The sequence below is a fragment of the Chiloscyllium plagiosum genome, unplaced genomic scaffold (genome assembly GCF_037043375.1).
Source record: "Chiloscyllium plagiosum isolate Xiang-an unplaced genomic scaffold, Cpla_swu_hap1 HiC_scaffold_49, whole genome shotgun sequence".
NCBI classification, from domain to species: domain Eukaryota; kingdom Metazoa; phylum Chordata; class Chondrichthyes; order Orectolobiformes; family Hemiscylliidae; genus Chiloscyllium; species Chiloscyllium plagiosum.
The window spans coordinates 2,076,036-2,103,917 of record NW_028270187.1 but is presented as its reverse complement, the minus strand read 5'-3'; the positions used below and the strand labels follow the sequence as shown (position 1 = coordinate 2,103,917).

Sequence of the window (27,882 nt, the reverse complement as noted above, 5' to 3'; positions counted from 1 at the left end):
AGTCTGCAAACTATCTTTTATTTTGTGAAAGGCAAGTCTAAGGTGCTGTTTTCCAGATGTAAATCAAATGGTCACACCACTAGACATTAAGTAAGACACACATTATTACTTATACGACAGTTAAAATACAAGCAGAAGAAAGGAGAATTGGCTTAACTTTAACTCAGTTGGGAAACTTAACAGAATGATAGATTATTTAACTGTTCAACAACAAATGTTCCAATATAGTGACTTCCCATAAACACAATCTTGGCAAAGGGAAATTCAGTAAAGTAGCTTGTCTCACATATAATATTTCTCCAGTCCAGGTTAAAACAGCACCAAGAGAAAATTCTGACAGAAAGAGGATTTCAGCTTTTTGTTCTTCCTGGAAGAAATGAAACTGCTTCCACAGCCATTTGCAAAGCCCTAACAAATTAAAACAAACCTTACTCTGGTTCTGTGTGAGCCTGACTCCGTTCATTCATGCTGCTTTTGTTAGAACTTTTAAATGTAAAAACCAAGGTCTCACAAGCTGCTTAATTTATTAGGTTGGAAGAGATCGCTTTGCACTTCTGTCTTAAAGCCTCTCTTCAAATAATAAAGGCAAGATTTACCTAATAAAGCCATAATATCGTTACAACTCATAGACAGACATGGCCAAACTTGAAAGGTAGTTGACAATACCCACGTTAACATAGTCAAATAGAGAAAAACAACAGGAAGAAATTAACAACTGTATTTACATATTCACACGGCAGAGACGAACAGGGAGTGTTCATTAGCAAAACGCACCTATTGAAATAACAGAAACTGCCAGGTAGAGACTGATGAGGATAATTACATATTGATTGAAAACTAAATTTAAATCCACATCACAGAAACAGACATGGACTGAAGCTGTTTGAGTATATGAATGCATTTAGCAATCAGTCCCTGTCAGTTTCTACTTTGTGGAGATGTGACTGTACCTGTCAGTTTCTGCTCTGTGAATATGTAAATACATATACAAGAGACTTGGAGGAACAGCTTGTAACTACACTCACACATTCACATAACCGAAACTGACAGGCAAAGATATATGAAAAACCTCTCAAAACTGCAGTGAGTAAAGAAAGCTAACAGGAACCGCTCGACAGTTGCACTCAAATATTCACAAAACAGAATCTCACACAGAATCTCAGAGGTACAGTTTGATAAATGCACTTACACATTTAGCTAGCAGAAACCGACAGATTTACATTGATATCTAAACTCATACATTGAAAGAGCAGAAAGTGACAGGCATAGGTGAATATCTGTATTCATATTAATGATGATACGCGGGCATTCACATGACAGAAACTGACAAGAATTTATCAATAATAAAATGTACATATTCACATAGCAGAAGCTGTCAGGTACAGATTTCGAACTACACTCACATATTCACATAGTCTAAACTGACTGGGATATCTTGGAACTATATCCGGATATTCACCCTCACCCATTCACATAGTATAAGCTGACAGGTACATATTGATATTTGGATATTCACATAGTCAAAACAGAAATGTAGAGAATGATCATTCACATTGCAGAAACTAACACAGATTGACAACTGCGTTTACATATTCACATGGTAGAGACTGATTGGGACAGATTGATAACTACACTCACATTCACCTAGCAAGGAACTGACAGTTAGTAACTGCACTCACATTGATATACCAGAAACTGACAGGTGCAGATCGGTAATACTACTTTCAGTTTCACATAGTATAAAATGATAGCTGCAGAATAAGAACTAGACTTTCAGATTCGCAGAGCAGAAACTGACAGGGTCGGATTGGTAACTACACTCACACATTTTCATTGCCGAAACTGAACATTTCAGTTTGAAGCTATACTCAAAATATTCACAGAGCAGGGAAAATTTGATAACTCCAGTCATACATTCATCATCAGATGCTGACAGGTCACAGAGTCATAGAGTCATAGAGATGTACGGCATGGAGACAGACCCTCCGGTCCAATTTGATAATTGAATTCACATACTGGCATAGACAAAACTGACACCAATAATTGATAACTACACTCACATACTCTCATTGTAGAAACGAACAAGTGCAGATTGACAGGTACACACTCATGCCTGAAACTGACAAGGATAGATGGATGACTGTATTTCCATATTTGCATAGCACAAGGCAGAAATTGAAAGGGGAAGTTTGATAAATGCACTCACACATTCACATTGCAGTGACTCACAAGGACAGATTGATAACAACTCACACAGTCACATAATAGAAAGTGACAGGTACAGATTTAACACTAAACTCAAATACTCAAATAACAGAAATTGACACGAAGCAACATATAACTACACATATTTATTGCCATCACTGAAACTGACCGAAATTTATTAATAAGTAAAGTCACATATTACATAGCAGAACTGAAGTTACATATCAATACTTAAACTCTTATATTCACACAGAATAATGGACAGTTACGTTTTAATACCTAAACAGACACAATCACGGCAGAAACTGACAGATACAGATTGATTCTTGAATTGACATATTAACATAGCAGATACTGGCAAGGACAGCTTGATTACTATATTTGAATATTCACCTGGAAGAGACTGACGTTAATAGATGGATAAATGAACGCACACATTCACGTCTCAGAAACTGAGGCATACAGACTGAGTTCTGCATATTCACATAGTGCAAACTAAACTCACACATCACAGAAACTGACAGGTATGGATTGATTGCCATTTTTATATATTCGTACATCAGAGACTGACGGACAGATTTATAAGGACATGCACATTCATACAACACAAACTGGTACAATTTGCTAATGACATACAAATAATCACATATCAGATCTGACTGGTAGAGAGTGAGAACTACATGCTAACATTGACATTGCAGAAATGGACATTATTAAATTGATGAATAAACTCATTAATCACATAGGAGGAACCAACAGTTACATAGGGGTACCAAAAGTGCCACAATCACACTTCAGAAACTGACAAAACTGATTGTGAACTAAACTCGCATATTCACACAACAGAATTGACAGATACATAGAACAGTGCAACACGCTACAGATTTTTCGTCCCTCAATATTGTGCCAGCCTTTTATCCTATTCTAAGATCAGACGTACCTACATAGCCTTCCAGGTACGAACTTCCGACAGTCGCTTAAATGTCCTTAATGTATCTGAATCTCCTACCACCAGTCCATTCGACGCACCCACAATTCTCTGATTAAAGAATCTACCTCTGACAGTCCCCAAACCTTCTTCCGATTACCTTAAAATGATGCCCCCTCCTGATAGATATTTCTGCTATAGCAAAAAAAAATCTCTGATTATCCACTCTATCTGTGTCTGTCAACAAGTTGTGCAGCTCCATCAAGTCACCACTCGTCCTTCTTTTCTCCAATGAGAGAGCCCTAGCATCCTCAACCTTTCGTCATAAAACACACCCTCCAATCCAGGAAGAATTCTTGTAAATCTCCTATGACCCTCTTGACAATTCCTCATCCTTCCCATAATGAGGCAAACAGAAGAGAACAGGATATTCCAAGTGTCGTCTCAGCAGAACTCAATAGAGCTGCAGCATAACCTTGCAGCTCTTAAACTCATTTCTCCTTCCAATGAAACCCAGCACACCCAACGCCTTCTTACCAACCCTATCAACCTAGCTGGCAACTTTGAGGGATCTATGGACATGGACCCCAAGATCCCTCTGTTTGTGCATCAAATAGCCTTCCCCCAAAGGTATTACAATTACACACAAATCCAAAGCCCCACCTACATGAGCCTTGCATCCAGTCTGTATTCCTAGCCTGACTAGCCCATGACAGTGGTGGCAGTCTTGAGACTACTACTCTACTCATCCTGCCTTCTAACGATCAAACTAACTCCTATATTCTACTTTCAGGTCCTCCTCCCTTTGCCTATTGATGTCATTGGTACCAATGTGTACCACGACGTCTGACTGCTCTACCTACCACTTAAGAATCCTTTACACTCGATCTAAGACATCACTGATCCTGGCACCTTGGAGGCAACATAGTATCCGGGAGTCTTGCTCACAACGACAAAATATCCAGTCTTACCTCTCATGATTGAATCTCCTTTCACGATTGCTCTCCTATTCCTCCCCCTTCCCTTATGAGCCACAGAGCCAGGGTGAGTGCCAGAATCCTGGCCAGAAACTAATGCCATAACATATTGATACCTAATTTTACATAATCACATTGCAGAAACAGACATGTAAATATTCAGAACGACACTCATATACTCGCATAATAGAAACATTCAAACACAAATTGAGAACAATATTTACATAGTCATGAAGTCATAGAGACGTATAGCACAGAAACAGAGCTTTCAATTCTATTGATCCATGCTGACCAGATAACTTCAATTAATCTAGTCCCATTTGCCAGAATTTGGCCGAGATCCCTCTAAATCCTTCCTATTCATATACCTGTTCAGATGTCCTTTAAATGTTGTAATTGTACCATCCTCCAACACATCGCCTGGCAGCTCATTCCATACACATATCAGCCTCTGTGTGAAAAAAAAGTTGACCTACAGGTGTCTTGTTAGTATATCTCATTTCAGCTTAAACCTATACTGTCTAGTTTTGTACTCAGCTACCCTGTCTTTTCACTCTATCCATGCCCCTCATGTTTTTATAAACTTATTTAAGGCTGCCACTCAGCCTCTGTTGCCCCAGGGATAACACCCATTGTTTATTCAGACTCACACCCTTTAACCCCAACAACAGCCTTGTTCATCTTTTTCAATTTCAAGTTTCACAGCTTCCTTCATATTAGGATTTTTGAGAAGATTTGTAGCTCAAGTCGATAAGTATGTGAGTTAGCTCAATAAGTTGAAAGGTTAGTCCCCAAATGTTCGTCACAATAATAAGCAACATCATCAGTTTCTGGTGAAGCGCTGGAGGCATGTCCCAGCACTCTATTTATAGGTCTTGGTTGCTAAAGGTAGGTGATGACATTTCCGATTCATTTATTTCAAGGGAAGGTAGATGGGATCTAATTAGATGTATTTATTGATGGCGTTCTGATTAGAATGCCATGTCTCTAAGATTTCTCGTGCATGTCTTTGTTTTGCCTGTCATAGGATGTGTTTGTTGACCCAGTCAAAGTAGTGTCCTTCTTTGTCTCTATGTATGGAATCTGGTGGCTATAGTTTTTGGTTGTGCTGTGTCTGCTTTCTTAGATTTATTTCTGAGGAATCAGCGGATGTGCACATTGTGTACCCATTTTTCTTGATAACGTTGCATAGATTTTTTTCTGCTATTTACAGTTCTTGGGTGCTGCAGTGTGATGAAGCTCGTTGAAATAATTACTTGATGCAACGTTTGTGGGTGTTGCGATTAATGCTTCTGAAGTTAAGTATTTAGCCTGCTTTTGTTGCTTTTTTTTCTGTAGATGCTGGTTTGAAGCTGTTGGTTAACAGTAATAATTCCCTCAGACAAGGGGCGCATAACCATTATTTTAAACAAATCAGACTATCTTTAAACGACAAATGCTCTCCTTGCACATACTGACAGTTGCCAGCAGGTGGCGATGGACCTGACTCCACAACTACAAAACAGAATTTCATCCTTTCTAACAGGACTTTAAAAATCAAGAGAATTAAACATGACAGACTTCCAGACTATGAAACCAGATCGATCTAACACACCATGCTTCTATGTGTAGGGCACTTCTGAGACCCACAGTCTCCCTACTTAGTACACCAACGTACAGATTAACCAAGGAACTCCCTCAAAAACTGAAATACCTTATTGAAGATTCACGCCCCTCCATTCACTCCACCCAAGAATTCCTGAACACACACCACGATAGAAGAGGATGGAATAATGGTCTCCTTTGATGTTACAGCCCTTTTCAAATCAATTAACATCGACCTGGCCAAAGAAAAACTGACATCACCTACAGGAAAACGAGGACCACAAGCATCAGACACCATCAACTTCATCAGCAAAGCCAACATTCTCAAGCTAGTGGACGTGTGCCTCACGACCTACTTTCCATTCAAGAACAAAACCTGCAATCAAGTCAACGGAACACCCATAGGATCACCAATATAAGGGCTCATAGTAGAAGCAGTAATACAGAGACTTGAACAAGCTGCCCTCCCATCTATCCAACCCAAACTTTGGGCCCATAATGTGGACGACACCTTTGTCATCACAACACAGAACAAATTAGAGGAAACATTCAACACCATCAACAATATCCTGACAGGCATAAAATTCACGAAAGAAGAGGAGAACGACAACAGGCTCCCATTCCTCGGCGTGACAGATGAACGTACAGTTAATAGAGAGCTTCAAACCAGCGTCTACAGAAAAACAACACAGACTGACCGAAAACTTAACTTCAGAAGCAATCATCCCAACATCTACAAACGAAGCTGCATCAAGACATTATTTCAACGAGCTACATCACACTGCAGCACCCAAGAACTACAAACAGCAGAAGAAAAAAAAATCTATGTACCGTTTTCAAGAAAAACTGGTACCCAATAAACACAATCACTACACAACCAAAACCTACAGCCACATTAGCTTACATCAAAGATATATCAGAAATGACTTCGAGACGATTGAGGCCAGTTGGCATCAAATCTACAGACCACTAACCTACCAAAATGCTTAAGCAGCGACTAAAACATAAAGGATCCATTTGATACTCCCAGCAAAACTAACGTCATTTACAGGATATCACGAAAGAACTGTAAAAAAAGATGACATCGGAAATACAAGCAGGAAACCTAGCACCAGGATGCATGAACATCAATTAGCCACCAAAAGACATGACCCACGATCACCAGTTTCCATACGTACAGTTAAAGAAGGACACCACTTTGACTGTAGCAACAGGCGAAACAGAGACACGTATGAGAATTCTAAGAGATATAGCATTCTAACCAAAACTCCATGAATAAACAGATCGATTTAGATCCCATCTATCTTCCCTTGAAAAAAGAACCACAAATTACATCAGCCAACTTCAGAAAAAGACATAGAAATAGATAAGCGGGACATACCACCAGCACAAACACTCTCACTTATGATGTTACCTAGTCATGGTGACGAAACGTCTGAAAACATACGTTCCAGCTCAGCGAACTAACTTGGATACTTACATCTCTCCGATATCACAGAGACCAGAATTTAATGCAAGACTTTAATCGTAGCCTCACACATCTCCTGTGTAGCCACGACATGGCATCCTGTACTCAATGCACTGACTAATGATGGCAAGTGTGCCAAACGACTTCTTCATTACCCTGTCTACATGCGACTCTACTTGCCTGCACTATGAATCTGTAACCCGAGTTCGATTTCTTTGGCAATACTCCCCATTCAGTGTTTCAATTCTGCCCTGATTTGTCTTCGCAAAATGCAGCACCTCACATTTCTCTAAATTATACGTCATTGGCCCATCTGACCAAGATATAATTGTACTTTGAAGCAACCTTTCTCACTGTCAGTTGCAACACCAATTTTGGTGTCACCTTCAAATTCACTAACCTTACTTCCTTTATTCACATCCCAATGATTTATATAAATGGCACACCACTGCTCAGTCTGAAAGAAACACTCCAGCAGCACCTTCTCTCTCTGACTGACAAATTAATTTTGAATCCAAATGGGTATTTCTCTCTCCCTATTTTCTGCGTGATCTAATTTTGCTAATCGGACTACCAAACCCACATAGTCACAAATTCAAAATTGACAGGCAGGGAATGGTAAACACATTCACTCATTCATTTTGCACAACTGATAGTTGCAGAGTGACAACTTCACTCAAGAATGGAGAGACACAATCTGACATGAACAGCTCGAAAACTGAACTTTGATTTTCATATTACAGTTAGAGATTGATAACTAAAGTCACGCAATCACAAATGTGAAATATTCGTGAGGTACGTATTCATATCCGCAGTCATACTTTTGCAATGCAGTAATTGACAGGGACAGATTGACAATGCTCACGTGATCGCATGACAGTAACTGACAGAATCAGACAGATAACTGTCTTGACTGATTTACATTGCACAAACTGACACGAACAGGTTGATAACGGGTCTCCAATATTCACATAGCAGAAATGAACATGAGCAGATTGATAACTCGACTCACATTGACACAACAGAGGCTGATGGGCAAAGTCCCATAACTGCAGTCAAGTATTCACATAGTAGAAACTAACATAGACCCATTTGTAAATGCATTTACACATTCACACAGCAGAGAATGACAGGTACAGATTGATAGCTGCACTCGCACATTCACATTACTGATAGAGAGAGATATCGATCACCCGGCGGAATCAGACACGGAGACAGGGAGAATGTGCGAGCTTCACACAGGCTGTCGCCCAAGGGTGGAGTCCACGCCCGATCCCTGGCACTATGAGGCAGCAGTGCTAACCACTGAACCACCGTGGACACCCAATTTAAGAACAGGGGTAAGGAAAAGACAGGGAAATATCGACCAGTGAGCCTGACGCCACTGGTGGGTATGTTTTTGGGGAAAATTCTGTGGGTCTGGATTTACAGGAATTTGAAACTCGCTTCCAAGTCACTCCAGTCCTCGATTCCGGACCATGCCAAGCACTCATTTCCAGGCCATACTGGGCACTCACCTGCAGTTTGCTCCAGTCCCCACCTGGGTTCATCTCCCTCAGCTTTCACATGGACAATACTTCTGACTAATGCGCAGACCATAAACCAGTTCAAGCTCTGATCTCTCCCATTCCCCGACTGGCCTTCGCCTCTGTTGACATTTAGCATCTACCATCTGACAGAACCTAAGGCCTCTCTGGAGTTGAAGCTCCTACAAAGCACTTTCAACAAACATCACCCTGCAATTAACGTCCAGGCCTGGCCTCTGAAACAAATAATAATTTTTAAAACAAAAAAAACTACTGCAGCTCACAGTCCAAATGTTGCTTTTAGCTCTCAGCTCAGTTTTAGATCTGAAATGTATCAATAGTTGCTCAGTAAAGCTGTTAATGGAGATGACTAAAAGGCAGGTATGCAGACTTTGGTCACAAGTCAGCCATGATCTCATTCAACGGTGGATTAGGCTCGAGGTGCTGAATGTCCTCCTGTTTCTTTGTTCCTCTAAGTTTCAAGCCAAAAGTGATACAAGGAATTAAAAATCAGCAAAGGTTCTAACATGATAGATTTTGTTGCATCTGAATCCTTGAATATTTTTCGGTTCTGGTGGTTTCATTCTATTCTGTATAAAATAGAACTAGTGAAAAGCTTTTAATTTGGAATTGTAGTCTTTTTTAACAAAAAAATGATGTGGGCCATTATACAATTGCATCATCTTCACAGTTCTAATCTGGATCAATTTGCAAATAGTTATTTTGATCATTGATAAATTTGCAGTTCAGCTGCTCAGCAAAAATACTTAAACGGTTCGGAAATGATGTGGTTTTTTTGCAGCTGTGAACTTGAATGGCTATCATGTAACATCTTATGATTGTCCAGCTTCACAGATTCACTTTGGATTCTCAGAGGCAGCGTGTTCAAGGCCATACTGACACTGCATGCTATTGGACTCATTCAACTATTGACTTTTGTAGTGCATAATGATATAGATACACATTTGTTCCACGTTTGTTTTTGTTGTGACAGAGAAGGTATAAGGTAGAGATATGCACATACTCTGGAGCGAGTGTGGTTTCAATATTTAAACTTCATCTGACAAGTCAACTACAGCCACAATATCACAGACTACCTAGACATTGCATTGCACAGCTAGAAATAAAAGTCAGAGCCCTGTTAAAAATAGTCCAAATGTGGTGCTGGAAAAGCACAACAGGTCAGGCAACATCCGAGGAGCAGTAGAGTCGACGTTGCAGGTATAAGCTCTTCATCAGGAATGTTGGGGTGGATGAAGGTGAGAGATTAATAGGAGGGTAGGACGGAAGGTAGCTGAGAAGGCAATAGGTAGATGGGGGTGATAATGATAGTTTAGAGAGGAGGATGGGTGGATAAGTAGGAAGGAAGATGGGCAGGTAGGGCAACTCAAGAGTGCAGTGCCAAGTTGAAGGATTGAATCTGGATAGAGGTGGGAGAATAGGAAAACGATGATGTCTGTATTGAAGAGCCCCAAAGGCAGAAGGTGAGGCGTTCTTCCTCCAATCATCAGTATTCTCTATGCCAACATGTCCACATCACTCCCCCACATTCCTGAAGAAGGGCTTATGCCTGAAATAGTAATTCTCCTGCTTCTCGGATGCTGCCGAAACGCTGTGCTTTTCCAGCGCCAGACGTTTCAACTCTGATCTCCAGCATCTCCAGTCCTCACTTTCTCTCTTTTAAAGGTAACATATTCTGTGCAATTTCTGGATCAGTGGTGCTGGAAGAGCACAGCAATTCAGGCAGCGTCCAACGAGCAGCGAAATCGACGTTTCAGGCAAAAGCCCTTCATCAGGAATGTACGGCTGCTTAAAATTTCATTATTTCACACGTTTCAAAAGAAAGTATTAAGGTTAAATTACGTGCTCCTTTGGCTGATCATTATGTTATTATCTTGTGAACTTAATTTGCCATGGGGGAATAGCATAAGAACACAGGAAATAGCCTTCGCTCACACAACAGTGTGTCCATTCCACGAATCAGCTAAGTAAACCTTCTCTGAACTGCCTCTACTGAAACAACATATATCCTTAAATACTAAGAGCAAAACTGCTTGCAGTACTCCCTTGCACTGCCCACCTCAAGTCCCTTTGTTCTTTAGCTTTTTGCAGTTCACAACCTATGCTGTTCAGTCATTCATAGAATCAGATTACTGATCATTTTCAAGCATTCTGATTTGGGACACAACAGAATTGACAACATCAACTGCGAGAGAAAGAGAACACATTGAGTTTGGAGACACAAAAGACGAGAGAACGAAAGCCAACCAACTCTCGACCACATTCGTAGGTTCATTAGATGTAGTAGCAGAATTAGGCTATTTGACCCATCATGTCAGCTTCGCCATTCGCTCATTCGGATGTGCTCCTCGGTCCCATTTTCCTGTCTTCTCTCCATATACTTTCAACCAATTACCAATTAAAAATCTGTCGAACTCCTCCATAAATTTGCTTTCTGTCCCAGCATCCACCACACTTTGAGGCAGCAAATTCCATAGATTCACAACCCTTTGAGAGAAGTAGTGTCCCCTAAATTCTGTTTAAACGTGTTACCCCGTATCCTAAAGCTTTGACCTCTCATCCTATAATGTTCCAGAAGAAGAAGCACCTGCTCCACATCTGTTCAGGGTTGAAACAGTGCCTTAGTGGTAAGCATTGCTGCCTCATAGTGCCAGGAATGCAGGTTCGATTCCAGCCTCAGGTGGCCGTCTCTGTGGAGTTTACACATTCTCCCTGTGTCTGCGTGAGTTTTCTCTGGGTGCTCTGGTTTCCTCTAACAATCCAAAGATGTACAGGTTAGGACAAATGGCCACGATAATTTGTCCATATTGTTCAGGCATACATAGCTTATGTGCATTAGTCAGGTGTAAATATACTGGAGTGGGTTACTCTTCAGAAATATGATGTGAACCTGTTGGATCAACTTGCCTGTTTCCGCACTGTAGGGATTCTGTGATATTACCCACAACACTTATCATCTTGAGTAGTTCAATTTGATCTCCACTCATTCTTCTAAATTCCAGAGAGTATGAGGCTAAACTGTTCAATCTCTCTTCATATAACAAACGACTCACCTCTGGGATGAATCGAATGAACTTTCTCTGAACTGCATTCAATGCCATTGCATATTTCCTCGAATATGGGGACCAAAACTGTGCACAATACTCCAGGTGTGCTCTCACCAGTGCCTTGCATAATTGCAACAATACTTTCTTACTTTTATATTCTATTCCCTTAGCTATAAAAAGCCAACTAACCATTCGCCTTCTTTTATTATCTACTGCAACTGTATGCCAGTTTTTTGCTTCTCATGAACAAGGACAACTAGATCCCTGTGCATTGGAGCACCCTGAAGTCTCTCCCCTTTTAAACAATTGGTCACCTTCCCATTTTTCTGACAAAAATGCTTGACTTCACACTTGTCTACGCTCAACTCCATCTGCCACATTCTAGACCACTCCCAACTTGTCTGTATCCAATTGTAAGGTGCTTATCCCCTCATCGCAATTTACCATCCTACCTATTTTTGCATCATCTGTAATTATGGTGATGGACTTATATCACAGTATCCACGTTGATAATCGAGATTGCAAATAACTGAGGTCTAAGAAACGAACCCTGTGGCACCCCACTAGTTATTTCTTGCCAACCAGAAAATAAATCGTTTATCCTGACTCTTTGTCTACTGACCATTAGACAGTCATTTATCCAACTAATAAAGTACCCCAATCTCATATAATCAAACCTTGCGAATTACCCTTTTGTGCAGCACCTCAGCAAATGCCTTCCAGGAGTCCAGATATAGTACATGTACAGGATCCACATTATTCACTTTGCTTGTTAAATCTTCGAACATGTAGCCTCTGAAAAGCTACGATGTGAAACTGAGTAAGTTCTCTCTTCCTAGCTATACATTGCGGCCATACATTATAATGCAGACTCTCGATACAATAAAGGGGTGCAGTCTTATAATATTGGGAGGTCCAAGAATATCTTCTCACAGAAGACAGCCAATATCTGGAATTTGAATACCTAGAGGGTTGGAGAAGATGGCTCACTCAAAACATTTAGCTAACTGAGAGTTGAGGCCTGTAGAGTTGGCAACACGGAGGACTGTGTCAGATTAGCCATGGTTTTCTCGAATGGCTCATCGCCCCAACTTGGGAAATATATCCGTCGTTCATTCAGTGTCACTGGGTCAAAATTCTGGAATTATCACCCCAGAGATATTATGGGTCAACATATAGCACATGCACTGCAGCGATTCGAGAAGGCAAATCACCACCACCTTCTCAATGGGGCAACTAGGGAAGGGCAATAAATGCTGGCCCCAGGAAGGACACCCATATCCCATGAGTGAACAATGGAAAGATGGAAGTGGATGGCCCACTCCTACTCCGATCTCTTTAGTACAAACATCCTGTGCTGTATAATACCTACACTACGTGCTCTTAAGACTGGTTTCATGCCACCTCTAAATCTTTAGGGACCACAGTATTATATATACGTGATGGTCTACTGGTGATATTGATAGACTACTAACGCAAAACGTCAGCTATCATTTTGAGGAACTGGATTCAAATCCTGCCATGGCAGATGGTGGAATTTGAGCACAATTTGCGGAAAATAAACATCCTGCTGCAATTACTAATCGACTGATGGTCATGAAACCATCGTCGATTCTTAGAAAAACCCATCCGGCTTCCTAATGTTCTTCAGGGAAGGAAATCTGTCATCGTCACCTGGTCTGGCCTAAATGCCACTCCAGGAATGCAGCAATGTGTTTGACTGTCACCTACCCTCTGAAAGGTCTGGCAACCCCCTCAGTTCAAGGGAAGCTTGAAGTGGGCACTAAATGTTGGTCACTTAAGTCACACAGGTAAATTAGAAAAAAGAATGGTTGCTGCAGATTTGTTGAATTCCGTCCAGTTTATTACAAAATCTTGTCCTAAAGAGTCAGTATAACAAAACTGTCCAGACTGTAAAGCAGTTTTTGAAGGTCATGCAAGGACTAAATATATGTATAGAGAAATAACTATTTGAAATATGAACCTGAACTGCTGTGACTCAAAGATTCAACAAATCATAGTGGCATCACAGCTGTGATAATCGTTTCTGAAGTTGCAGTTGATACTCCAGTGAGACAAATGGGCACCAAGAAACAGAAAATGCCCAGCTGCAGGGCGTGGAGCAGTTTGCTATAGAACTGAGAGCAGGAGAAGCAGATACATTATTGTACCATTCAAAGCCTGCAAGAAAGCCAGACATCACTCTCCCATCCCCTCCATGTAGACAAAGAATGACAGTCAACTCCCCTGCAAAGTGCTTCTCAAGTGTTGCATTGATCCAGACAAGTGGGAAGCATTCCATCACACTCCTGACTTGTGCCTTATCGATAATGCGGAGGCATTGGCGGGTCAGGAAGTGAGCTATGTGCTGCAGAATTCCCATCCTCTGACGTGATCTTGTTGCCACAGTATTTATATTGATTCAGTTTAACTGAGTATGGACAGAGTGGGATTCAGTGATGGTGATGATATTGAATGTCAAGGAACAATGGCTAGATTCTCATTCAATGTTGATTGTGTGTGGGGGGGTGCGGGGGGGTGGTATATTGAGTGATGGTCATAGTATTGAATGTCAAGGAGTGATAGTTAGATTACCTTTCAGTGGTAACCTCCAGAATATTGATAATGGTGGTGGGAGGTAGGGGTTCGGGGTGTGGGGAGTAAGGATTCACAGATGGTGATAGCATCAAATGTCAACGAGTGATGGTTAGAATCTCTTGCCAATATAGAATTGAATCAGGGAAAGTTCCCAAGTAAGCAATTAAAAATAATTTCAATACAGAAGAGCAACACTAAAATCACCAACGTAGCTGAAGGTCAAAGAGGCTCGACTGGATGTATGGAGAAGTGTTTATTGTTAACGATGTGATTGGCGTCCAAATGTTCAGAACAAAGCGCAGAAATAAAGCGATGAATTAAGCTCTGTTTGACCATTTCTACCATCATGACCAAACTGGTGAACTACAATGAGTTTGATGGCTGCTATTTCACTGTTGCATAAAGGGAAGGTTCTCTCCTCCAATGTTGTCCGGAGATTGTGCATAAATCTGTAGCATCTACCGTATCATATACATACTCCAACTGGAAGAGAAATAAACGTTTGATACTGGTGAATAACATTGCACAATTGAAGTGGTCTGTCACTTCATTTGTCTCTCCTCTCCCCGCTCCCATCACCCATCCTTATCTTTATGTTATTCATACTGGGTCTTTCCCATAGATGGCATGCATATTGACCGACATAAAAGTCCATTGGAACTTAGACAGTAGGAGTAGGAGAAGGCCATTCAGCCCTTTGAGCCTGCTCACTCATTCATTACTGTCACTATTGATCAATCTATGTGCTTGACTTTGGCTCTTTGGTCATTAAGAGATTCGCAAGAAATGAGCAGCACAGACAACCCATGAATAAATATTTGGAATGTTCCACATTTCACCACTCCCACCTCCTAATACCATTTGATTCCCTTTACCTTTAACTCTATCTAACACCTTCTTGAAGTCATACAATGTATTGACCTTAACCGCATTCTGTGCCAAATAGTTCAACAGGCTCCCAACTCTCTAGTTGAAGACATTTCTCCTCATCTCAGTCTTAGCCCATCCCCTTTAGACAGCGGCCCACTTGGTCTGGACTGTCTCCCAATCACTAGGAACTTCTTTCCTATGTTTAAACTGTGTACACCTGTTAGGATATTATAAGGTTTCAGTGAGATTCCCATTTTCTTTCTAAACTCCAGTGAATATAATTCCAATTCATCTATTCTGTCTTCATACGTCAGTCCTACCATCCCATGAATGAGCCTTTTAAACCTTTGCTGCACTCCTTGCTAAGATAGAACTTTCTTCCTTTGGTAAGGCGGACATAACTGCACACAAAGTATTCCAGGGTATAGTCTCACCATGTACATTTGGAGCAAGATATTCCTGCTGCTAGACTCAAATCCTCTCACTATGGAGACCAACATACCAACTGCCTTCCTAGCCATCAGCTGCTGCTGCACAGCTGACTTTCAGTGACTGGTGTCTATGGGGCACCCAGGTCTCACTGACCATCCTCCATCTCAATAAACAACCATTACAGTAATAATGTGTCTTTCCGCTTTAGCTATCCAACCTCGTGTGGGTGAAGCATAAAACCTAGTGTCATTATTGCTAGACCAGTAATCTCAATTCTCACTATAGTACATAATGGAACTTGATTCCAGTTTCTAAAAAAAAACGCAATATGGATTTACGTGTATTAATGATGGCTATGAAACTGGTTCACTAATATCCTTTAGGGAAGGGAACTGTTATCCTTTTCTGGTCTGATCTACGTGTGACTCTAGACCCACAGAAATGTGGGCTGATTCCCAGCTGCTGTCAGGGCAATCATTGGTGAGGGAAAACAAATACTGCGCCTAACCAGTGATGCCCACGTCCCATGAATGAAGAAACAAAACGTAATAAACACATCAAAATAAGTTTAGTACCATAAAAATATAGAATGCTAAAACCGTTTTGCAGTGAAATAATTTTCCCCTTTGGGACTATCTTGTTTGCACAGGCTGAAGGGAGAGCAATTTTGCCCCATTCCACTTTGCAGTTTGCCTTCAGCAGACTTAAAAAATATGGCATATCAAGTGCCTCTCAGATAATCTTTTTAAACTGCTTTGGTTTTTGGAAGGAAATCATTGCTCGCCCAGAGTTATGAAGCACGAAATTAGACCCTTCAGTCTAACTCGTCCAGGCTGACCAGGTTTTGCAAACTGAACTAGAACCAGTTGTTTGCGATAGGCCCATATCCCTCTCAATCCTATCTGCACAAGTACTTTTCCAGATGTCTTAAGTGTTGTAATTATACTCATCACCTCCTCTGGTACCCTCTGTGTGAAAAGCTGCCTCTCTGGTCCCTTTTAATTCTTGCTTCTCTCACCTTAAAGCTATGCCCTCTGGTTTTAGACTCCCATTCTCTGGGGGAATAAGAACTTGTCTACTCAGCTTATCTCCCTCACTGCTGATCTGATAAACCCCTCTATGGTCACCACTCCAAAGCTGCTTGCTACTCAAATCTTCCAGTTTTAGTAACTCGCTTAGAAGTCTTTTCTTCACATGTCCCAGTTTAAAGAGATCATTTCTGTAGCAGGGAACCAGAATTATACGCAGTACTCTTACTGTGACCTTAACAATGTCTTACAGTATGTACCATACTTTTACAAACTGTGATTCTCTCTCTCTCTCTCTCTCTCTCTCTCTCTCTCTCTCTCTCTCTCTCTCTCTCAATCACTCACTCTCTCTCTCGGTTTCTCTCTCTCTCTCTCTTTGTTATGCTACAATCAGATCAGCTGCTAGCTAATTAGATTGTGGAATATGACGGAAGGGCCGAGTGATTTCCCTATTGCCCTTTGTTTCTTGCTTGCGTGTTTGTATGATTATGATGTTTAATTTTCAACAATACTTCATGAAAATGTAACTTGTCTTATAGAGCACCGTAAACAAAGCCCAGTCCATCAAGCAAACCAGCCTTCCAACTATTGACTCCTTCGATGCGTCCAACTGCCTCAAGGTAAAGCAGCCATTATAAGCAAAGACCATTCCCACCCGGGTTATACTTTCCTTCACACTCATCCGTCGGGCTGAAGATATAAAGTTTGCAAACACATACCAATAAGTTCAAGAACAGCTTCTTCTCCCATATTATTAGGTTTTCAAAAGAACGTTTCAAATATTGAAGTTGATCTCTCTCTCTGTACCTTCTCTGTAGGTGTAATACTATATTCAGCACTTTTGTTCCGTTACCCTGATCTGTTTATGTAAGATATGAGCTACCTGTATGCCGCACAAACAATGCTTTTCACTGTATCACAGTACACGGTACCATGATAAAGCAAATCAAATCAAATTAAACAATTTTCCAACTTGCGTCACATTTTACCAGAATTCATTTGTTTTGAAAATTAGAGGATAGCAATGATTATTTTTGGTGATCATCATTGGAGCATCATTTATTGAATTAAATTGCATCTTTTGTTTCACTTTAATCTCAACACCTAATATTTCTTCGGAGTTAAATGAAAGAACACCACAAATGAATGTCCACAATCATTTGTTCACTATTGACACAAAGAGAAGATGTATCTGTGAAAGATGCAGAACAATCACAGGTCATAGAGTCATGGAGATGCACAGCATGGAAACACACCCTTTGGTCCAACCCGTCCATGCTGACCAGTTATCCGAATCCAATCTAGTCCCACATGCCAGCAGCCGGCCCATATCGCTCCAAACACTTCCTATTCATATAACCATCCAAATGCCTCTTAAATGTTGCAATTATACCATCCTCCACCACTGCCTCTGGCAGTTCCTTCCATACACGTATCACCCTCCACGTGAAAAGGTTGACCCTTAGGCCTCTTTTATATCTTTCACCTCTCACAGTAAATCTGGACCGCCCTCTAGTTCTGGACTGCCCCAGCCTGTTCAGCCTCTCCCGATAGCTCAAATCCTCCAACCCTGGCAAAGCCTTGTAATTTTTTTCTGAACCCTTTCAAGTTTCACAACATCTTTCCGATAGGAAGAAGACCAGAATTGCACACAATATTCCAACAGTGGCCTAACCAATGTCCTGTCCAGCCGTAACATGACCTCCCAACTCCAGTACTCAATAATCTGACCAATAAAATAAAGCATACCAAATGCCTTCTTCACTATCCTATCTACCTGCGACTCCACTTTCAAGGAGCTATGAACCTGCACTCCAAGGTATCTTTGTTCAGCAACACTCCCTAGGATCTTACCATTAAGTGTAGAAGTCCTGCTAAGATTTGCTTTCCCACAATGCAGCACCTCGCATTTTTCTGAATTAAACTCCATCTGCCACTTTTCAGCCCATTGGCCCATCTCGTCAAGATCCTGTTGTAATCTGAGGTAACCCTCTTCGCTGTCCACCACACTTCCAATTTTGGTGTCATGTGCAAACTTACTAACTGTACCTCTTATGATCGCATCCAAATCATTTATTTAAATTACAAAAAGTAGAGGACCTAGCACTGATCCTTGTGGCACTCCACTGGTCACAGGCCTCCAGTCACAACCCTCCGCCACCACCCTCTGTCTTCTATATTTGAGTCAGTGCTGTATCCGAATGGCTAGTTCTCCCTGTATTCCATGAGATCTCACCTTGCTAATCAGTCTCCGATGAGGAACCTTGTCTAACGCCTTACTGAAGTCCATATAAATCACATCTACTGCTCTGCCCTCATCAATCCTCTTTGTTACTTCTTCAAAAAACGCAATCAAGTTTGTGAGACATGATTTCCCATGCACAAAGCTTTGTTTACTATCCCTAATCAGTCCTTGCTTTTCCAAATACATGTACATCCTGTCCCTCAGCATTCCTTCCAACAACTTGCCCACCACCCAGGTCAGGCTCAACGGTCTATTGTTCCCTAGCTTGTCATTAGCAAATTAGCAAATTTGCTGATGATACAAAGCTAGGTGGCAGGGTGAAATGTGATGAGGATGTTAGAAGATTCCAGGGTGACCTGGACAAGTTAGGTGAGTGGGCAGATGCATAGCAGATGCAGTTTAATGTGGATAAATGTATGGTTATCCACTTTGGTGGCGAGAACAGGAAGGCAGATTACTACCTTAATGGAATCAATTTAGGTAAAGGGGCAGTACAGAGAGATCTGGGTGTTCTTGTACACCAGTCAATGAAGACAAGCATGCAGGTACAGCAGGTAGTGAAGAAGGCTAATAGCATGCTGGCCTTCATAACAAGACGAATTGAGTATAGAAGCAAAGAGGTGCTTCTGCAGCTGTACTGGACCCTGATGAGACCACACCTGGAGTACTGTGTGCAGTTCTGGTCTCCAAATTTGAGGAAAGACATTCTGGTTATTGAGGGAGTGCAGCGTAGGTTCACGAGGTCAATTCCTGGAATGGTAGGATTACCTTACACTGAAAGACTGAAGCGACTGGGCTTGTATACCCTTGAGTTTAGAAGACTGAGAGGGGATCTGATTGCGATGTATAAGATTATGTAAGGATTGGGCACTCTGGCAGCAGGAAACATGTTTCCGCTGATGGGTGAGTGCCGAACCAGAGGACACAGCTTAAAAAGACGGGGTAGACCATTTAGGACAGAGATGAGGAGAAACGTCTTCACCCAGAGAGTGGTGGGTGTGTGGAATGCTCTGCCCCAGAGGGCAGTGGAGACCCAGTCCCTGGATTCATTTAAGAAAGAGTTGGATAGAGCTCTCAAAGATAGTGGAATCCAAGGGTTATGGAGATAAGGCAGGAACAGGATACTGATTAGGAATGATCAGCCATGATTATATTGAATGGCGGTGAAGGCTCGAAGGGCCGAATGGCCTACTCCTGCACCTATTGTCTATTGTCTATTGTCTTTTCGCCCTTCATAATCAGTGGCACGGTAGATCGCATAAATTGCAATTTAGGTGGAGCATTATCTCATCTGACCCTTAGAATCGGCAACACCATTTAATTATATCAGGGAATGTCTTGGTGGTAACTCATTTCCACTTTCCTGTCTGCACCCTGTGAAATTTTGAAAAGGAGTAGAAAATGCTGCCAAGACAAATTAGCTTACATCTTCGGGGACAGTTCCAGTTGTTGGATCCCAGCTGATCATTGGATCTGAAAAATATGAGTATATATGTAAAGAAAAAGGATATAGATCAATGCACATTAAATATTATTCCTCAGCCTTATACCTCTAACGTAAGAAACAATTACAGGTGTCAGGTTTACGAGATGCACAAGTGGCAGCTTAACTGACTTATTCACCACAATTGATCTTGATTTTAGATTTGACGTAACATAAAAGTTGTATACAGCGTCGAGTAAGCCACACAGGTAGAGTATCCACTTGGGTTCAGGGGATATTTACAAAGATATTGCCAGTGTTGGAGGATTTGAACATTAGATTAGATTACTTACAGTGTGGAAACAGGCCCTTCGGCCCAACAAGTCCACACCGACCCGCCACCCACCCATACATTTACCCCTTTAACCTAACACTACGGGCAATTTAGCATGGCCAATTCACCTGACCCGCACATCTTTGTGACTGTGGGAGGAAACCGGAGCACCCGCAGGAAACCCACGCAGACACGGGGAGAATGTGCAAACTCCACAGTCAGTCGCCTGAGTCGGGAATTGAACCCGGGTCTCTGGCGCTGTGAGGCAGCACGGCTAACCACTGTGCTACCATGGAGCTATAGGGAGAGGTTGAACAGGCTTGGTTTGTTTTTCCTGGAGCATCGGAGGCTGAGAGGTGATCTTAATTATGAGGGGCATGGATAAGGTTAATAGGCAAAGTCTTTTCCCTGGGGTCGGGGAGTCCAGAACTAGAGGGCATAGACTTAGTGTGAGAGAGGAAAGATATGAAAGAGAATACGGGGCAACTTTTTCACGCAGATGGTGGTTCGTGTATGGAATGAGCTGCCGGAGGAAGTGGTGGAGGCTGGTAAAATTGCAACATTTAAGAGGCATTTGAATGGGTGTATGAATAGGAAGTGTTTGGAACGATATGGACCGGCTGCTGGCAAGTGTGACTACATTGGGTTGGGATATCTGGTCGGCATGGATGGGCTGGACCAAAGGGTGTGTTTCCAAGCTGTTCCCCTCTATGACTCTATGGCTATATTTGAGGTAGGTAATGATTGCGTTGGATGGGGTGCAGAAGAGACTTAAGAGGATGTTATCTGGAGTCAGAGAGTGTTAATTGTGAAGAGAGATTAGGTACACTGAGATAAAAACAGAAATTTCTGTAGCAACTCAACAAATCCAGTCTTGAAGAAAACAACCGGACTTGAAATGTTAAATCTTTTTCCCTATCTCCTTCTCTCCACAGATGCTGCCAGACCTGCCAAGTATCTCCAGCCTATTCGGCTTCTATTTTAGATATTCAGCATGTCTTATTTTATTCGATAGACTGGTGTTGTTTTCCTTAGAGAAGTGGAGATGTGGTGGGGGGCATGGGTGTGATTGAAAAGACAATGAGGGCCATAGATAAGGTAGCCTGGAAGAAAATGTCTTCCCTTGATTAGGGATCAAGGACGAGAGAGCAAGGGGCAGAGATTGAAGGTAAAGCGCAGTTGGTTTGGAGGGGAGATGAGGATAAACAGTGCCAATCAGAGAGTGATGGGGTGTCTGGAACTCTGACTGTGGGAGAAGCAGAAACTAGACATGGCATTGAAGAAGGATTTAGACATGCACTTGCAATGCCAAGACGATGGGCCCAAGTGCAGGGGAATTGTGATTAGAGAATAATGAGGTGGCTGCTTTTGATGGTTGCACTCCAAAGGGGCTGAATGGTCTGTTTCTGTGCTGTAGACCTTTATTATTCAAGCCACAGTTATGAATGTAGAATTGATGTTAAATTTATATAGGGCACTATTCTAGTGAAAGCCAAAGGAAGCAATCATGGAACTTATTGATTGTTTCTGGCAATTTATATGCATGCATGTACTGTTTCCACCTTATCCCCAATGGATATTATAATCTCTAAATAGAGACATTTTACAAATGTCTCTAGAATTTAGCTTCTCCTGAATTAAAATGGCAATAACTTATGTAAGGCTTTGATTGGACAAAGAATATTATGAATAGAAAAGTGACTTGTGAAGAGGACGTTATGAGCTTACGAAGGGATCGAGAAAATAAGTGAGTGGGTAAACATGTGGCGAATGGAGGGCAATGTGGGAAAGTGTAATATTTGCCATTTTGGCAGAAAGGGTAAGAACGAAGCTCATCTATATGTTGAGATGTTGCAGATATCTGAGGCACAGAAGGATTTGTGTGTCCTCCTGCATGAATCTAAGATACGTTTGCAGGCACATTAAGTAATCAGGAATACTAGTACGGTCAATTGTGAGGGCAATTGAATTCAGGAGTCCGAAGGTTATGCTTCGTTTATACAGGCGATTGGTGTTTCGACATCTGGAGTACTATACACTGCTCACTGTCCTTAAAGAAGGGTGTTACTATTTCAGAAGCAGTTCAGAGAACGTTTGCTGGACTAATCCCTGAACTGAGTGGATTGCCTCATGTGGAAGGCTAGTTAAGCTCGGCCCTGTATCCTCTGGAGTTCAGAATATTCAGGGGTGACTGAATTGAAACATAGTACCCTTTCCCGACGAATATCGAGAGGCTGTTTCCCCCAGTGGGGAAATGTAGAACTAGGAGTCACTGTTTAAAAATAAGGAGCTGCGTATTTAAACGGAGAAGAGGAAATATTTTCTCTGTCAGAGAGTTATGAGTCTTTAGAATTCGCTTCCTCAAAAGGCATTGCATGCAGTATTTTTTTTAATACAAAGAGAGTTAGATGGTTGATTCCCAAGCGGGTTTATTATGATGGGACAAAGCGGGTGGTTATGCATGAATGTCGATTCTGGATAAAATCAGATCAGCAATAATCTCATTAAGTAGTGCATTAGGCTTGTAGGCCGATTATTGTCCCGTGTGCATGCACTAAACACTGAAGAATGTGTGACATTTCCTAATCTCATAAAATCACTGGATCTGTATTTGGGGGCAATTCAGGAAAGAAAATGAGGAGAACGGCGTTGTTGACTTTGTTCAGGTTTCTTATCAATTGGCTTATATTGATAGTAATTATTAACTGGAAACTGAAAGACATGAATATTGAAATAAAACGCCAGGAATAAATCTACAGTGCAACAGTGAGTCACACGGTAATAATGATCAAATACTAATTCTCACTAAAATGTGACGCATTAGTTAAATGGATATTTTTACTGAGAACACCTATAGAATGAAAAATTGTCTAGATGCCGGAATTCTGTCCAATTGAAATTCAAAAATGCAATTGGTACTCAAATAGGGGCCACTCTGCATGTTGAACTAATCAATTCTGCATAATTATTAAGGATCAGATCATGAGCCAATTACTAAATGTTCAATATTCCCAAATCCGTTTGTCATTTCCAATGGACTGAGAGCATTAGGAGCAAGAAACTCCACATTACTGATGTCACTAATAAATTTGTTGAAGTCAACATGTTTGCCCACTTGAGGACAAAGAATTTACAAGTATTCCACTTGCAGGTGTATTCAGTTTTACAATTAGTTGACAGTTAGAAAGTATATAGTATGGGAAAGAAATATTTAAACATAGGAACAGGGTAGATAAAAAAAAAAAACTATTTCCACTGGTTGGGGATTCGAGAACGAGGAGAGATGATCGGTGAATTTGATCCAGTGCATTCATGTTAGATCTCAGGAAAAAGTTAAGTTAATAACATTATCCAGCACGGAAAGACGCGCTTCAGTAAAAGAAGTTGCACCTCAGGTCGCTGTTATATCTTTCCCCCATCACTTTTATCCTATGCTCTCGAGTTTCGGAATTCCCTACCTGGGAAAAGACTTTGGCTAGTCACCTTATCTATTCCCCATATGATATGTAAATCTCTAAAAGGTCATCCCTCAACCTCAAAGTCCCCAAGTCTATAATTTAAATCCTCGAATCCCGTCTACATCCTTGAAATCTTTTTCTGCTCCATTTTCAATTTAACAACATGCTTTGATTGGAAAGTACGAGCAGAATTTCCCCACAGTATTCAAAGGTAGTTTCATCAATATCCTGTATAGCTGCACCGTGATGTCCCAGTTCTTGTGCTCAGTGCTCTGACCAATGAAGGTAAACGTGCCAAACGCCTTCTTCACCACTCTGTCCAACTGAGACACCATTTTCAAACAAATATGTACCTGCACCCCGAATTCTCTCTGTTTGACAACGCTCCCCAGGGTCCTACAATTAACTGTATAGATCCTGCTCTGGTTTGTCTGAGCAATATGCATCGCCTCACACTTACTTAAATTCAACTCCATCTGCCAATCCTTATCCCACTTGCCAACCTAATCAAGATCTCGTTGTACTATTAGATAACTTTCTTCTGACTTCTGCACAAAAAGTGTTGAGGAGGGTTGGAACTATCTTCCACAAACATCAGTGGATGCTGGGTCTGTTGCTGATTTTAAATTTGGGAAATTTCGATAAGTGAAAATATTGAACGGATAGGGGCCAAAGAATGGTATATGGCATTAGGCCACAGATCAGCCATGAATGGCCGAACAGGTTACAGATTCTAAAGTCCTACTCCTGTTTCTATGCTCTTAAGTATTATTACCAAATTGATCCTAACACTTACAGTCGAGTGTGTGCATCCTAGTATCCTGATCCAAAGTTACAGGTCCTTCCCTGAAAGCGACAATAAACAGTTTTAAATGGCATTTTATGTTTCCGTTCTTCTGATCTGACAACATTGACAGAGTTTAAGCAGTTGATCTAATTATCTAACTGTGAAAAAAAGCCAAAGAATCAGGAATGTCTGGTTAACTTGGTTAGGCAATTGAAGAGGTCACAAAAATAACAGACAAGAGAACAATGTACTCATTTAATATTCTATTGGTACATCGCAAATCCATAAGGAACAAATTCAGTTGGATACAGGGAAATGGATTGCCATGTGGAATCATTCTAAAATATTAATCCAGAGGCCCAATAATATTCTGACGGTCTGGCTTCAAATCCCACCATGAAGGAATTCTAATTCATTTTAAAAAACATCTGTCATCATGTGTTGAAGACCAGTGCACCAAAAGCCTCCTTCACTGTCCTGTTTATCAGTGAGTTCACTTTCAGAGATCTTTGAACCTGAACCCCAAGGTCCCGCTGTTCCACTACAATCCTTAAGGCCTTAGCGAATCATATAATCATAGAATCCCTACAGTGTGGAAACAGTCCCTTCTGCCCAATAAGTCCACACCGACCCTCTGAAGAATAACCCACCTAGACCCATTTTTCTACCCTATTACTCTGCATTTACCCCGACGATTGCACCTAACCCACACATACATGAATACTATGGACAATTCAGCATGGCCAAATCACCAAACCTGAACATCTTTGGATTGTGGGAAGGAATGAACACTTCATGTCAATAGTTTCTAAGGTTTTAAATGTAAAGTCGACTGACACATGAGACATATGGTCCCTTGCGAATCCACTACCACGACACTTCATGAGGAGAAGGATTCTGAGAATACTGCCCTGTTTCCCTCCGAGTCTCACACCACCCTGATTCGGAGCACTAACTGGTTCTTTCAATGTTGTCGGGTGAGAATAGTGGAATCCCCTTTCATCTAATCAGTATGGATCCAGCTACCTACAAGATGAACTGAAGGGTCCCGAAGACAGTTGAAATGATATTCCCAGAGGGCTATTAGAAATGGGCATATCCTAGCCAGCAGCACCCACATCTCGTGGATTAATGATTGCAAATAATATTGGAACAAATCTATCAGTCAACGGATCAGAATGAACTCAATTATCTGAACATCTCCTGTAGACCACCCCCCCCCCCACCCCCCGACCAGTGCTTTGCCATTCTTCCTGAAACGTGGAATGCTTGAAAATTAGACCATAGGTTACTCGAGGAAAGCAATTTCACTGCAACATTCGTTCAAATGTACAGTTCCAAATTGAGATATGATGCAACCTGAGAAATGCGATCAAAGAATATATCACTCTGAATAAATAACACACTTTTGCACTGGGTGACATGGTCGCAGTCGGTCGTATTATTCAAATTATTCAAAAAAAGGACAAGAAATATGCAACTCAATGCTTGTGTTAACAAAGACGAGACACAATTTTCTATCTCACCTGTTCCTTCCTGAATGGTTTGGTTTGTATATAGGATAAAAGAAGAGATAAATATCAGATAAATATCGAAAATCATATTTCAGACATATTTCTGCTTATTTTGATGTAGACAGACTTTAAGCAAAAAGAGGTTGGATAGGCGATGATTCAATAAGACATAGAAGCAGAAATTAGGCCATTCAGCCAATCACGTCTACTCTGTCATTCAATCATGGCTGATAAGTATCTTCTCATCTCTATTCTTCCGCTTTCTCCCCGTAACACTTCAACCCCTTGATACTGAAGACCTATCTATCTTAATCTTAAATCTACTCAATTACCTGACCTCCACAGCCATCATTACTCTCTGGCTGAAAAAGATTCTCCTTATTTCCTTGCCAACCGGTCTTCCTTTTCTTATAAAGCTCTGCCCTCATGTCTTCGTCTCTCCTCCGAATGTAAACATCTTCCCACCATCCACTCTGTTCAGGCCACTCAGTATTCTGTCTGTTTCAATTAGATCCCCCTATGTCCTTCTAAACTCCATCAACTATAAACTCAGAGTTTTTAGTCAAAGAATTACTGCAGTGCAAACAGAATCCATTCGCTCCATTCATTCTGCACCCACAGTCTCAAGACGATCTCACCCAGTCCGCCAATTCATCACAGCTAAAGCGTTGCCATACATGTACTTATCTATTTTTTCAAATGTTGCAACTGTACTTGCATGATTAGATTAGATTACATTACAGTGTGGAAACAGGCCCTTCGGCTCAACAAGTCCACACCGACCCGCCAAAGCGCAACCCACCCATACCCCTAACCTAACAGTACGGGCAATTTAGCATGGCCAATTCACCTGACCTGCACATCTTTGGACTGTGGGAGGAAACCGGAGCGCCCAGAGGAAACCCACGCAGACACGGGTAGAATGTTCCACACAGTCAGTCGCCTGAGGCGGGAATTGAACCCAGGTCTCAGGCGCTGTGAGGCAGTAATGCTAACCACCGTGCCACCGTGCGGCCCGTGCATCTATCACTTCCTCTGACAGCTATTTTCATAAATGCACCATCCCCGTGCGAAAACGTTGCCCCTCAGGTTCCTTTTAGATTTTTCCTCTATCACGTTTAACCGATGCCCTCTCATTTTCTATATCCTGTTGGGTCAAAAGACCTTCGCTATTCACCTTATCTTTGCACTTTATTATTTTATAAACTTTAATAAGATCACCCTTCAACCTCTTATGCCCCAGTGAAAAGGCTCCAAGCCGATTCAGCCTATCCTTATAACTCAAAACTTACAGCCCTGACAACATGCCTGTAAATTTGTTTGCACTTCCTCCAACTTAATAGCACCCTTCCTTTAGCAGCGGGAACTAGAACTGCACACGATACTGCGAACTTTGCCAGCCAACGTTAAGTACAACCTCAACATATAACCCTGCAT

General features: G+C 41.4%; 1 long non-coding RNA gene across 1 annotated transcript; it reads right to left on the bottom strand.

Moving 5' to 3' along the window:
• Positions 1-14,603: 14,603 nt before the first annotated feature.
• Positions 14,604-26,841, bottom strand: LOC148135371 (uncharacterized). Its single transcript, XR_015755249.1, has 4 exons — positions 26,458-26,841; positions 24,941-24,990; positions 20,356-20,402; positions 14,604-14,837 (listed from the first exon to the last, which is right to left on the bottom strand). It is a non-coding gene; the product is annotated as an uncharacterized LOC148135371 (long non-coding RNA).
• Positions 26,842-27,882: the final 1,041 nt, after the last annotated feature.